The sequence below is a fragment of the Lontra canadensis genome, unplaced genomic scaffold (genome assembly GCF_010015895.1).
Source record: "Lontra canadensis isolate GAN:19392208 unplaced genomic scaffold, GSC_riverotter_1.0 scaffold109, whole genome shotgun sequence".
Taxonomy (NCBI): Eukaryota; Metazoa; Chordata; class Mammalia; order Carnivora; family Mustelidae; genus Lontra; species Lontra canadensis.
In genome coordinates this window covers 1,489,500-1,504,028 of record NW_022631103.1, presented here as the reverse complement: position 1 = coordinate 1,504,028, position 14,529 = coordinate 1,489,500, and the positions used below count along the sequence as shown (strand labels likewise).

At 46.7% G+C, this 14,529-nt stretch overlaps 1 pseudogene; it reads right to left on the bottom strand.

Moving 5' to 3' along the window:
• Window positions 1-2,371: 2,371 nt before the first annotated feature.
• On the bottom strand, window positions 2,372-2,545 carry LOC116856424 (annotated as a pseudogene).
• Window positions 2,546-14,529: the final 11,984 nt, after the last annotated feature.

Here is a 14,529-nt window from a genome sequence, read left to right as displayed (position 1 = left end):
TTGTGATCTCTGTCTGTCAAATAAATAAATAAAATCTTAGAAAAAAATAAAATGAAGTACATTTGGGTTTCAAAGACATTTCAATATACTATATTGTCAAGTTATCCCCCAAGAAAGTTATAAAAATTTAAATTCCCATTAGTGGTAGGTGAACATTTGTTTCCCTGCTCCCTCAACAAGTGATGTGAAAAGATCTCTTCTGGTTGGATAACCAAACACAGTATGTCTGTTTTAGTAGATTGTATTCTTCCAATGCCACTTTCTTGTTTCTTGATCCAGTTTGAGTAATGATCTGTATTAGGATATGAAAATTTTTACTACATTAGTTACCTAAGGAGACAGTTTTCTATTTCCTCTCTGAGCTGGATGGGGTGGCAGTGGGCAGGGAGCCAAGTGGGAGTGACTTTGGGCAGGCAGTGGGACGGGTTGGATGAAGAAGGATTGGGTACGGGTAATTATTTTCACCAGCAGGGTGTTGGCTGGTGGTTAGAGTCTTCCCCAACTATAGAGGGGAGAGGTGATTCCTGCCAGGGGTGACTCTGTGTGCCTGTTCCCCAGGGACTGTGCGGGCAGTACAGGTGCCAGGAAGTCCACCAGGATGACTGGGGTTTATGGGCAGAGGTGTGGACAGGCAGCCCAATAGGGGACAGACAGTAGGGGATATAGACTGGTGCTCTTGTGGATGGCAGCTTCAGGAGGGTCAGGGAGAAGTAGAATTTCGAGTGTAGGAACGAGTGCTCTTTTTGACAGCTGCATGGCCTAGCCAATGATCCCCAGTGGCTTGACCACCAAAGGGTCTCACGGTTTGTCATTCATTCCCTCGGTGAATTCTCCACAACTGCGCTGGCTCTCAGATGTCGGTATCTACTTTGTGAGGTCTCTGGTAGGATGTCTTTGATTTGGGGGTAGACTTTGTTCAGGAGATAGAAGGAGGTCTCAGAAGCCAAACTGTTCATATAACTTGCTAATTAAGGTTTCAAGAATGGAATGTTCCCATTGGCATAATAAGCTCATGCTCGCCCTGAAAGCAGACCTACCAGTAAAACTAACCCCTATATGCAAGGCTGTGTGGTGTGCATGAAATAGGAACAAGGAGAAATGTATACATGTGACAGCCTTGTAAGACTTGTCAGTTATTTACCACACAGTAGGGGCCAATGGGGCTGGAGGTGCTACAGATGGTTGGCCGAGTCTTCTCCGTAGGCAGACCTTCTCTCTTTTTCAGTTGAAATGGTTGGCCACTTGCAGTGTGACTTGCCTTCCTTTGGAAGTCATGGGGTTTTTTAGCCTTTCCTGGCTGGGAGCCCTTCTAACCCTTTCAGGTGATGTTGCATTTTTCTGTTCTGACCCAACGATTTTAAAGGTCAAATCGGAGTGGAGTCTTAGTGCCTTTACTTCCAAGTCTCCCACTGTGCTCACATCTAAAGGTCATGCGGTTGGCACCAGGATGGGGTCTGACAAGAGCAGAGGCCCAATCCCAGTGGAACTTGGGGACTGAGCAGGAAACCTCAGCCAAGGGTAGGCATAGGGACAGATGGGAACCGAGGCTCTGACAGTGGCCCACAGAAGCACCAGGAGCACCTTCACTGAAATTGGGACTACCCTCTGAGTGAGGTCAGCAGGCTGACCTGCTTGTGCCCCCAAACCTTGACTGCCCACATTGGGGCTCCCCAGTATTCCTAATTAGAGAACCTAGAGGGAGACCCAGAGAGGGCGAGTGGTCCCAGCTACGGAATGAGATGGTTTCAAGGCAGGAGTCTCACAAGAACTGAGAATTGGAATCAGTCACTGGCCGAGCGGTGTCTATACTTGGCCTGTCTACACTTAAATAGAGGGTAGAGTAGGGAACTGCCCCATCCTCAACCTTGCTGCAAAATATATGAAGACAGCTTACTTATACAGATACACTCAAGACTGTAAGATAAAGTACACTTCAAGTCAAAGGCTAGCACAGCGAAGGGAAAGGTGGGAAAGAAGTGGGAAGCTGTGGGCAGGAGGTAAGTACAGACAAGCAGAGGTGTTCGCAGGTCCTTTCTGCTTGCTGCTGGGGGCCACTAACATGGGTCAGGTTCTCTGGCTCTCAAGGGAAACAGGGGCATATCAAAGCATTCTTCAAAGCCCAGCCCATGTGTCTCACACGAAGTCTCTACTGAATGAATATGGGCACAAGACACATATTTTTAGATGTAAACATAAATCTCTCAAAGACTTGAGTTTGTTCAAAGCAGAGACAACGTTTGCTTGGGAAGCATTAGCCTTGGGAAATATGATTTGGGAATTAGACAGAACTGAGCTCCATCCAGGTTCTGGAACACTGGCTGTGTGACCTTGGAAAGCTCTTTAACTTCCCTGAGCTTCAGGAAGTTGCTGAGAGGATTTAAGGGGTCTGATTTTAATAGATGAAGAATCTGGCACTCAGTGAAGGCACAGCTTCTCTCGTTCTCTCCTTGGCTATATATGGAGCATATCGTATCTATCTGACATCATAGTAAACTGATAAGAACAGATATTACACTTGATCTTAGCCAAAAGGCTGAGAAGCGATTTTATCTGACCTCAGACCCTTGCTTGGGAAAGGGGGCTCCAAAAACTTCAGTGGCTTGTCAGAGATCCCTCAGCTGGGTGCATGGACCCTGGGTTCATAGCCCTTGCTTTTTCTACTATCCATACTGCCTCTCCCCAATGCCCTCATTTCAGCTGCCTGCTAGAGAAGTTTCCTTTCACATAGGGTCCCAAGTTAGCAGAAATGTCATTGAGTCCACAAGGCAAGTGCCTGTTTGTCCTTGGGGTGCTTCTGACCTTTGCTTCATGTCTCTATTCTGGGCTATTTTGGGCCTTGGCCATGTATAGAGGGTCTGTGGGAAGATGGCTAGTACAGCTACTTCATGCTGCCAAGAGTCATGGAGAGAACCCTTAAATTGGAGCCTGCCGAGGGCCTTAAGTATGCCGGCTTTGCGGAAGAGCAAAAGGATCCCTCATTCTTGGGAGAAAACTTAGACGTAGAACCTTTCCATGAGGCATTCTGGAATGAAGGCAAGGGGGAACAGAAGCTAGACCGGGCGCCAGGAGACCTCATTGTTGTGGAACGTGGTGGAGGAAGTGGGCGTCAGACCGCCGGGTACTGGGGAGTAAGACAGGGGTGGGCTTGGTGTTGGGGCAGTCTCCATGGGGAGTCGAGTTCCTGTGTAAGCGGACGTTCAGTTGCCCTCAGGATCTCTTGGGACTGTCTGGGTGTGTGGGTTAAGACTAGAAAAACATCTCCTTGGCTGCAAGCTCCCGGTGGCTACCAGCTATTTTCCACTTCTCCAACCAGGGTGGCTTTAAGTGCTCCAGGACTCAGCCTTGCAGACCTTGACTGTGGAGGGAGTCCCAGCCCAGCCACATAATCCTGCAGATGCATGGACTGCTTTCGTGTGGTCCAGGGCCACTGCAGTTCGGTGGCTAAAAACACAGTGATGTCACTTATTTTTTTTCCTTTATAGAAAGATGAGAAATGAAATAGGATTAGGTTCCAATCAAGAGCACTTGGCCTGTGATATGAATTAGTTAACTGATATAGTCACTGTTTATGAAGTTCATTATGTGTCCGTGTGACTGGGTGATAGGGACACAAAAATGTAGAAGATATGGGCCTTGCTTTAAAAAGAGTCTCGTGATGGGGACAGGTATTTTGACAGGTGAGTGGGCCAGCCCTGGTCCTGCAGGGCCTTAAGTATGCCAGCTTTGCGGAACAGCAAAAGGATCCCTCATTCTTGGGAGAAAAGTGATGAATGTGTCCAGACCAAGGATGCTTTGAGCTTCAGTAATTGTGGAACCCCCCTTTGGGTGCTAAGCCAACAAGTGGCAAGATTTCTGGCTACTGAAGGGTGGATTTGAATGAAACAAGCCTAGAAGCCGGTAGATTCCCAGACTTCAGAAACATTCAGGAATTTAAGAAAGGTATGCAGATACAGGCAACCTAATCCCGGAAGTATTAACGGATCATCAACTTTAAGAACCTCTAGTGATTTTCCACTTGATATTTTATGAAATGTATTTACAACTCTTTTGAGCCTCCTAAAGCTTCCCTTGGTCATCATTGAGGTTTTCCCAGTAGTCTACTGGTATGGGGTTCATATTCTATTCCCAAGCAGTTCACGATGCCTTTCTTCACAAGTGGGGTAGGTGGGTTTTCCCCTCATGAAGAAAGGACACCTTTCTGTTCCTTCCAGATTTCACTGAGTTTCCCCTTAGTTCCCCTTACTCTTTTCTGTTTCCTGAGGTTGGGTGGCCTCTTGGGTATATAACTCATGAGGGGTGGGGTTGATGAATGTGTGAGGCCCCAGGGCACAGCGAAACCAGTAGAAGTATTTACCCCAACAGTTTAGGCTGGGAGGAGGGAACCACAATGTTGTTAGCTGGGAGGTGATCTCAGAGCTGGTGGGAGCAGGTGGAGGGTCAAGTTTATTAGGCACGTGAAGATGTCCATGGAAAGTGGGCAATGAAGTCAGAATCTAGGAGCTTCAAGAGCAGGGTGGAGTGAGGTTGGAGGAAGAGACAAGGACCAGTATTTCAGGACTAGGTACCCCAGAGCCAAGATTGTGCTTTGCATGCCCCCCTTTTTGTGGTTCCATGTACTAATAGGGGTTCAGGCACTGTGGCTCAGCAGAAGCACGCATGTAAACAAAGAGGAATGTAGGTCTGATAGTGTCTTAGACAAGGACAGAAGCAAAAGAAAAGTTTAATCAAAGAAAAACAGATTCTAGTAAAAAGCAGAAAGAAAGGGACAAGCAGGCTTAACACCCATTTGTGTTTATGAAACCTAGTGGCTGAGAATATGTGGCTCGTATATGATTTTAAACACCTACCTCTACTCATATTATATACACATGTAATGGAAGGACCTGTAAGTCCAGGCCTAATTTAGTATGGCCTAGGAAAGAGGATGGTGGAAGGAGTTTTGTGAAAATACATAAATTCACACCAGCCGGTTTGAAGATTCGATAAAAAACTTTGGTTTTTCTTGATGGTGCAGACATTTCTACTTGAGTATGTCAGTGAAAGCATATTTATGACTCTCTCCTCTGCCTTTCTCCAGGGGTACGAGGATGGTTTCTAGATGGCGGTTGCTTTCTGTGGCTGTTTTTAACTTGGATTGGGAAGATAATGGTTACAGCTGCCTTGAATGCTCTTCTTGCTTCTTGTTGTCACCCACACTGATTGAGACCACTCTGCGGCCCTCTGAAAGGGGGCCCCTGTGACCCAAGGGCCACTGTGAAGGTGGTAGAGGTATTCCCATGCCAGGGTGCCTAGCTGAGGGGAAGAAATGCAGCCATGCTCAGCTTGCTAACCCATGTGCGCTGGCATAGGGGAAGTGGTGCCTTTTTCTAATTTACATAGAAACATCATACATTCCAGGGTGGCCTTGCCCTGACCTCATGTGTGATCTTTTCAGCCGGTCACATTTGCTATTCATAGCAGCACAGTGAATCAGAGGGACATAGATGATTATTTGGCCTCTTTCAGTTGATGAGATAGGAGGGCCCGGAGTTGAACTGACTGACTTGGGCTAGTCTCTCGGTTTGCCAGAGTCAGAAGTTGAACACACTGAGGATCATCAATCCAGTGTTCTTCCCCACCGCCACCCGCAGTGCCTGCCACTGGCACCTCTCCCTCACCATACCCCAGTCATGGGAATTGCCAGTGACGGAGCCTGTGACTCTGAGGGGCAGCCCGGACAGGGATCCTTGCTCTGCAGCGTGTGGCCTGGTGGCAATGCGCCCTCCCCAGAAGCACAGCACCAGGCTGGTGTGGGTACCTGCATGGGAAGTCCTCCCTGAACGTCTGACCTGGTTGGCCTCAAATTCTGTCTCAACCCTTTTTAGCAACTTTAAGCTCTTCCCTTGCAGGGTGGGGTAGAGAGAGGCCACTGGGGTGGTGGGGGGCAGGGACTGGGTGGGTTTGCAAAACATTAATGAATGTAATCTGTGCCTTTTCCCTGACCCAGCTTGGCCAGCTGCACTGGTCTTAAATTCCACATTCCATTGTCCTCCTTCTAAGAAAACAGAACCGGCTCTATTCAGCCCTAGGACTTGTCCATGTAGACCGGTATAGGAGAATTTGCAAACCAGATGGCTTTACTGTTTACTGTCTCTTCTGGTCCCCGGGAAGAACATTATTTCTGAAGGAACTCAGCAGCCTGTTCTAAAAGGTTTCCCAACCGTTGTCCATATTCTGGTCACTCCTCGGGCTTCATACAGCTTTCTCACTTTTTACCTGTCTGTATGCACATTTATCACACTCTAGCCACAGTAGTCAGCTCTTGAGTTTACAACCCAATTCCTTTCTCTGCAAACTAGCCTTCTTTGTCACTCTGTGTGGTTCCAATGATGGGCCGCTGGGCCTCATAGCCACTTGGTACAATGCCATTCGCATGATGGTCCTGCTCACAGATGATGAGCCCAGGAACGGGCACCCCATTCAAGTGAGTCTTGGGAGCTTTGGGACTGGGGCAGTGAGGAGGATTCAGTCTTTCTCCAGGTTGCTTACTCTGCATGGCATAACTTGGAAGAGGCTGCCAGCCATGTGGTCTATCACTAGATGGGGCGGGGGAGGCAGATTCAGAAGCTGGAGTAAAGAGGGAATAGAACAAAGCACATTTCAAAGAGAAAGTGAGGATAAAACCTGAACACAGAGGCTCCAGACCTATCTGAGACCCAGTCCTGTTCCTTCCTTTGGGTGTCAGTACATGCCCTGACATCTGTGTGATCAGATGCTCCTTTATTTTGCTCAAATTGTCCTCATTTGGCTTCTGTAAATTACAATTAAGAGTCTTTTCTGATAACTCTAGCCAAATGTTTCTCAGAGTGTCATCCCTGGACCAACATCAGAATCTTCACTGGAGATTATGTTAAAAGAGCACATCCTGGACCTAGTGAAGGAGAAAATCTGGAGGGGAGGCCCAGCAATCTGGGTTCTAACAAGCCCTGCAGGTCTTTCAAGACTGAGAACCACCCACCTAGCCATCTCTAGCAGTGGGTGGAAGAGCATGGACCTAGAGGCAGACTGACTCGGATTCGGATGCTGGATCTGTGAGCAAGTGATATGATTCTGGGCAGGTCATCTTGTCTCTTGGAGATCCCACTTTCTCAGCGGTAAAATAGAGGATAATGGTGTTTATATTATATTGCAGCTGTAAAAGAAGCATACTCTTCTGGATACTTGGAAAGCATTGTTTTCAGTCTTGTCTCTGTGGACCCTGTTCTGACATGAGAAGACAAGTGACAATGACCCATGGCATGCACCATGGAGACACAGCCTGAGATTTAAAAAAGTCGTCTTAACAGAATAAGTTACTGTTCAGAGTTTATACCAAATCAGTGCACCTAGATCTTAGCACTGGTGCTAGACTCCCATAGGCTGTCACTAGATGCTTGGGAATTAAAATTAATCCCAAACTCATTTTGATTCCTAGGTTTCACTGACCTGTTTTTCTGCTGTGTTATGAAAACCATGCAGTCTGGATAGTCCTAGGATAAAACAGAGAAATGCACCGATTTATATTTGAAGAAGGGAAGAAAGCAATGGCCTCCATTCATTAATTTATCCCTTCATTTATTCATCCACTTACTCATTCACTTATTCACTCACTGACTCACTTATTCATATGCATCCACTTGACACTCATTGAGCTCTTTCTCTGTCTAGATATCATGGTAGATACTAGATACTGACAGATAAGGCCTTTATGTCCCCCCCCCCCACCGCCCCACACTAATTGTTGACAGATTACAGTATGAGCAAAGACTCCGAGGCCCGAAGTGGTCATGGCATGAGGAGATCACAGTCAGGCGATATGTCTTGCTGAAAGGAAGGGTGGGTGTTAGGAAGTATTGAGGCATGCATATCAATGCCAGTAATAGAATGGGAGTCAACATCTACTTTGGTTTCCACAGCACACTGTCCTGTAATTAACAGCGGTGGATGTTTTGCAAGGACCTCCCAGTTCTCTGGGCTGCATTTGAGACCATCCCGGGTAGATGACCCTACCGTAGGTAGATTCCTCTGCCAAATACTGCTCGTGCTGTTCATACTCTACAAGGGGTGGGCTGATTAGTGCTCATTAAAAAGGAATCTTTGTGTCTGCTACTGCTTGACAGCAGAAATAGTCCAACCCCAAGTGAACTCCTTCTGGTATCCAAAAAGTTTGGCTATTTTCTAGATGAATCTCCACCCAGTTCTTGGCTTTCATATCACTGGAACCTCCAGTTGTATGCAAAATGGGGCAGAAACATCAAACTTCTCCCCAGATGGTGCTTTTGGAAATACATCCAGTTGGATGCTCCCTCAGACATGTCCTTTAGGGAAGTCTGGAGCCAGGAGTTCAGATGCAAAAGAGATGTGGCTGGTCTGGAAGAGAAGACGGCTACTGAGTGGCTGAGTATAAAACCTGCTTCCTATGTGACAGGTGGTTTTTCTGTCTGTGTCAACTAAAGAACAGCCTAATGAGAGTAAAATTATATCTTGCTTATTCCCAAATTTTATAGAAAAGAAGAGAAATAATGACTAGCCTATCCAGTGGGGTTGATAACATTCTTGATCTCATCTGACCCTTGCCACTACCCTAGAGAAGGAGATACTTGCATTTTATTCCCACTTAACAGATGGTGAGATGAGGTTCATTTCATGCAAGTGTCTGAGCCTGTTCTTAATCCTAGTTTCTTGACTGTAGATTTTATGCTCATTCTCCTGCACCGGGCTGTTCTCAAGGAACACCATTGTTGCCAGTATATAGGATTACAAGGAACTTCCTGGTGGACCTCAGAAATATGGAAACAAGATTATCCTTTGAGAGTTAAAGTTTTAGACAGGCACAAGAGGATTAGTGAGGAGACAGGATGGCTCCCAAGACTTTGAGAGTCAACTGATCTTAATCCAGCCATGGATCTTAAATATATCTGAAGGGAGGAAAGCAGAGTCACAGAGGGAAATTTTGGCACTCGGTCCATGCTGTGTGCTAGGAATCACAAAAGACTATCTTAATTAGGTGCTATTAGATAGTTTATTCATGTATTCATGTAATTCTTCTAGTGCTGATATGTAGGTCACCCTACAGTCTTCAGCCTGTGTGATGTGACATCACAAGCAGTGTGGCCCAGAGAGAGAATGTGCTAGTTGTGCCCATGTGTGGAGTCTACTTCTGTGCTATGGTATCATCTTGCTCTCCCTGTCCAATAACATACGAGCAGTCCAATTTCCAGATTAGCTCTTGGTATGTAGGAGAGAAGTGGGAGCTGACTGATGCAGGTGTCTTAGCCTTTGGAATTACAGGATACATCTAAAACTTGGGCAAATTCAGGGAGGATGTGAATAAAACACTCCCCTGAAAGACTTCTTAGAAGACTGAACCATCTATGGCCTTCCCCCAGTGTTGTGTCTTAGTTGCTTCCCAGGCACAAGCCGGTGTTAGGGCCCACAGCTGTTCCCATAGCCTTGGCCTTGTTTTTACTAGAGGCCAGACGTGCCAACACATCCAGGCCTTATATCTGTTTCTGCCCAGATCATTGGCTGATCACTCGAACAGTTCAAGAGGACATCCTGGGAGCACTGAGAGGCAGGATTAGTGAGACATGGTCTCTCCAATTCAAGCGCCTAATCTTGCAGGAGAGACAGGTTTGTGCATAGGTAACTTTAATCATTTCAGTGGTGTGCTGTACTCCCTGAATTCATCAGCCATATGCAAAACCTAATTTCATGAGGTTTCATTTGTTTTTCACAAGTAGCCCATGAACAGATGCAAACAGAGTATGAAGAAGTGAAGCGGTTACAGAGCTGGTATGTGACCCAATGCAGCTTTGACGCCCAAGACATAAGCTGTGGGAAAGGCTATCACTGGCGCGTTCTAAATAGATGGCAATATAGGGGATGGGGCTAAAATTGCTCTCCTGGTAAATTTCCACACTACTTTGGTTCTCTCTTGGGAGCTCAACAAAAGGAGGATCCCTTGGCTATTTGAATACCTTCATTGGTATACAAGAGATCTGGGCAAACAAATGGATCCCAATCTGAAGTTCTAGTCTAAGATTAATTAACATAGGGGGTCTGGGAACCATTCTCAGTAGCAAAAGTTATCATGGAAGTTAAGTCTTTATTTTAGATAATGTTGCACACACTGATTAAACTGTTTTGGCTGGAATTTTATTGATTCAATCTAGGTACAATGGGTACCTTATCCTCTTCATAAGCTCCTATTAACTGGGTAAGTATCAGTTCATTGAACGTCAATAAACACATCTTGAGTGTGTGCCTGCTATGTGTAGGGTACTGAACTGTGTTCTAGAGATACAGAAACAGAAAAGATTCTTTTTTTTTACTTCTTCAAGAAAATTGCATTCTAGGGAGTGAAGCGTAGCTGTGAAACTTTTTTTTTTTTTTTAAGTGATCTCTTTACCCACTGTGGGGCTTGAACTCACAATCCTGAAATCAAGAGTTGCATGCTCTCCTGACTGAGCCAACAGGTGCCCCTCTTGCATATCTAGATAGTCATTTTAAAACATTTTCTTTCAAATTTATAACAATAATACATTCTCATTAAAAATAATTGAAACATAGTATTTTTTAGATGCTGGAGAGCCACTGAAGGATTTATGCTGGGGCATAATGGAGGAGGATTGGCATTTGGAAAGATCCTGCTGCTTGCCATATGGAGGCTGGCCCGTAGCTAGTGTGGACTGGAGGCAGGAAGCCCGGGAGACCAGCAAGGAGGCCACAGTGTGATTTCAGCCAGAGATGACAGCGGGGCTGAGCCTGGCCAGAGGTAGCTGAGGTGGATTTCAGAGATCAGTGGGTGCAAAACGATGTGTTGGGTGACTGGAGGATAGGAAAAATAAAGCAAATTTGACTTATGAAAGGAGCCTTGCTAGACAAGCTTTTTCACAAGCTGGTCTCCTGGAAAGGTCCTTCGAGGCGCAGCTAACCAAACAACTGTCCCTCCTGGGCAAGGGCTCCCCACTAGGTGAATGGTTTGCCGTATTTCCGATTCCAGGAACTGGCTGGAATAACACTTATGCAATGGGAACACACGAGGCCCACTTCCAGGAGCCTGGCTGGTGCAGAACTTGGCAAGTCTGGAGTCATCCACGTGGTGGAAAGTCCTGCTGATCTGCTATGAGTGAGCGGCCCTCAGATGGCTAACTTCAGGGGACATCAGAGCTGGCTGGCGTGGATGGCTGTGTGGGTCTGGAGCCGCTGGCAAGGAGGAGCTGGGGTGTGCATCTGTGGTAGAACAAACAGAAGATGCACAGGCCAGGAGCTCTGCTGTCTCTTCCATGCAGTGGATGGAATGAGGACTTAGGAGCCAAAATAGCCTGCCTCCTCACTTGAGCACCATGTGACCCTGGGCAAGTCACTCAACCTCTTTGAGCCTCAGCGTCCTTGTGTGTGAAATGGGTTACACATAGCAGCCATCTCCTTGGGTTGTTCCAAGAAAAATGAGGGAAAACTGCTAATACTGTGCCCAGACCTTTGCAGAAAGTTGGTAAGTGGTAGTTACTGGTTAGAAGATCAGAATCTCTAATAAATGAAGCTCCCAGGAGACTGAGAGTCAGGAGGTAGGGGAGGAAGAAGTGCATCTGTCAAATTAAAGAACAAGTAAGAGTGAACTTGTAACAATGAAGGCCGACCCACTTCATGCATGTGGGATGGGTAGGTTCCTGAATATTTGTCTGCCAGCCATATATATGCAAATCAAATCATTCTCAAAGCCTCAAGGAAAATTCATAAGTACAAATATCCCAGGGGGAGTCTTTCTGTAAAGTTGTTGCTGATTCTTATAATATAGTGCTACTCTCTCACCTGGAGCTCTTGGAGGAAAGAGACAACTCGCATGTAGCTTTAGCACCTCTTTGCCGCAGTTTCTTCTATATTAAACTGAAGCTTTTGTTGAAATCCATATTTGGGTAGTGTTTCTTGAGCAATCCAGACCTGTAGGTGAAGGCTGGAGTCAGGTCCCTATTTTACAGGTGAGGAAGCTGAAGTGCAGCAGGATCCCGTGGGTTGCCTGAATTCACTCTCAGTAGAAAGATGGAGTTAGAATCCAAACACATGTCTTCTCTCTATCCGGTGTTTATCTCTCTCACCTGTTGGCTCTTTCCCAGGGAGGTGATGAGCTCTCCTTCCTTGGCACACGTGTAAAAGGCATGGCATGGACAGCCTTGTTGGGGGGGTGGGTAGGAGATGGGATTTCATCACTGAACATGGGTGATTTATGTCTGAGTGCAAGCATGTAGGATAAATACTCAGATGAGGAAAGTCCCTTCCCTTGCTCTCCACCCTGGCTGGGTATGTGGAAGGGAATTCTGGGTCACCACCGCCAACACCATCAGAATGTTATTAACATATTCTTCAGGGAACAGCCTTAAAGTCCTCCCACCCAACTCAACACCAAGTTCTTGTCTTAGACAAAGGGTTCTGGCATGTTTAGCCAGAAAATTCTTCACAGATACCCTCCTAAGCCTTTCCCAAGCTTGTTGCCTCTCCATAAGTGACCTCCGGTGCTGGGTAGGAAACACCCAGGGAACTTATTATCCCAATCCGTTCAGAAGCAGGAAGCACCTTCACCCATCTTTCAAAGTAGCACCCAGTGTTAGTGGTCATCATAGAGGAGCTATTCTCAAATTTTTGTGACAAGTAATTTAGGACGTTCCCCCCATATTCATTCCTGTGTGTGTTCCTCACTTAGTCCGTCATGCTAGTTGTAAGATGGTCAAGAAGGGCGTTCTTGCTAAACCACATGCTTTTGGTCTTGCTATTTGCTCACTTACCTATCAGGTGATAGGAAAATTAGGGAAAGAATGCATCCCACAGCCAGGCTTCTATCTGAGTATTCCCCAGGCCCTGGGAGAAATAGTACCAGGAGAATATGACCTGGATATGGAATAGCATGTCTCAGTTTGCAGACTTCTTTCACCTGTTGGTATCTTAGTGGGAGAGGAGTTATCTGCACTTAGAAATGAGAAAAACCAGTGTCCTGCAGTGCTTGCCCCGCCTGTCCTCAGGATTCACTAGGTACCTCTCCCTGACTCACTTGGTATGCACAGGCTAGCTTCCCCCCACAAGGACCTTCTTTCTGGTCCTCCAACACTCCCAAATCATCCCTGCCTCCAGGCCTTCGCACTCACTGTTCCCTCCTTCTGGAATGTGCTTCCCCATCCTTTCAGCATCTTCCCCTCAGGCAGGTCCCAGCTTTGGAATTACAGGAATTACCTTCCCCCAGAGCCTTCCAGGCCGCCCTCAACCACACAGTACCATTTCCCTGAGACAAGAGCACCAGAATCCCAGAGCTAACCATCCTCCTTCTGAGGGCCATGGGAAGACTTATTTTCAGCCATGCTTAGATGAGTGTCATCTACAGCACTTCTGTCTTAGCCCTGACAGAGCTGGAAGGGGGAAGGGACACTCAGCCCACAGTGGGACCCTTGTCCCAGTGTCACACTCCCCACACTGTCTTTAGAGGAGTAGTCTCCAAGTCTTCAGCATTCCCTGCCAGAGCGTGTCCTCTGATTAATGCAATTCTCTCTTAGCTCTAATTTTTCCAAAACCGATAAGGTTCCTTTCCAATTGATCCATGGATGGTGCAGGGGAAGACCGAATCCTTGCTTCCTTTGTAGGGATCAATCACCTAAGATGGAAAATGCCACTGCTTTGCTTTGTCCTTATCCCCAGAGCTTAGGGTCAGACTATCGTGTTTGAGTTCTGGCTCCTAGGCTAGTGTACATAACTCATTAAATAGGCACATTTCAGAAAAATTCTAAGTGTCTCCCCTGTGGTCTCTCTAAGGTCAGTCATATTCCAAATCTTGCTGGAAGGGGAAACCACGGCTGGCTTCCCTTTTGTGGACGGCCATATGTGCTGTGGGCTCCTCTCCATAGGACTTTTGGTTCACATTGCTTTCAAGTCCATTGCTTGGTCTTCATCTCTGGCCTTGCCTTGCCTTTTGACCCTGAAAGTCAGCTTTACTTGTTTTGCCACCATGGGGCTCCCTCTCCACCCTGATGCTAGTGGTTTAACTTGTGCCTGGGACCCATCCACCTTGGCTTTCTCCCGCAGTGGGCAGTCCCACTGGGCCCTTAGGGACCCCACAAGCTAGAACTAACACGCAGAATTATCCAACTGGCACACAGTCTGCCCTGTGACTCATTCAGTTCCCACTCCAGGGTGTAGTGTATTCCTCTAGTTCGGAGGGAATGTACTCACCTGATATCCACACTCAACACCCACTCTCAGCACTTACAGGGTGCCCGGCACTGTGCTGGGTTAGGATTCTAAGGAAGGGGAACAAGCTTGTCAAAGCAGAGAGGAAATGGGCTTTGGAGCTCGAGAACTTGAATTCAAAATAGAGCTGCATCAAATAGCCTTGTAACCTTGAGTAAATAACATGACTCTTTGAGCCTCAGTTGTCTCGTCTGTGCACCGGAGATAATTACTGCCTCATCTGTGGTGGTGAGTGGCCTGGAACATTCAGTGGGACAAAGTATTTAAAATAGTTGGTGT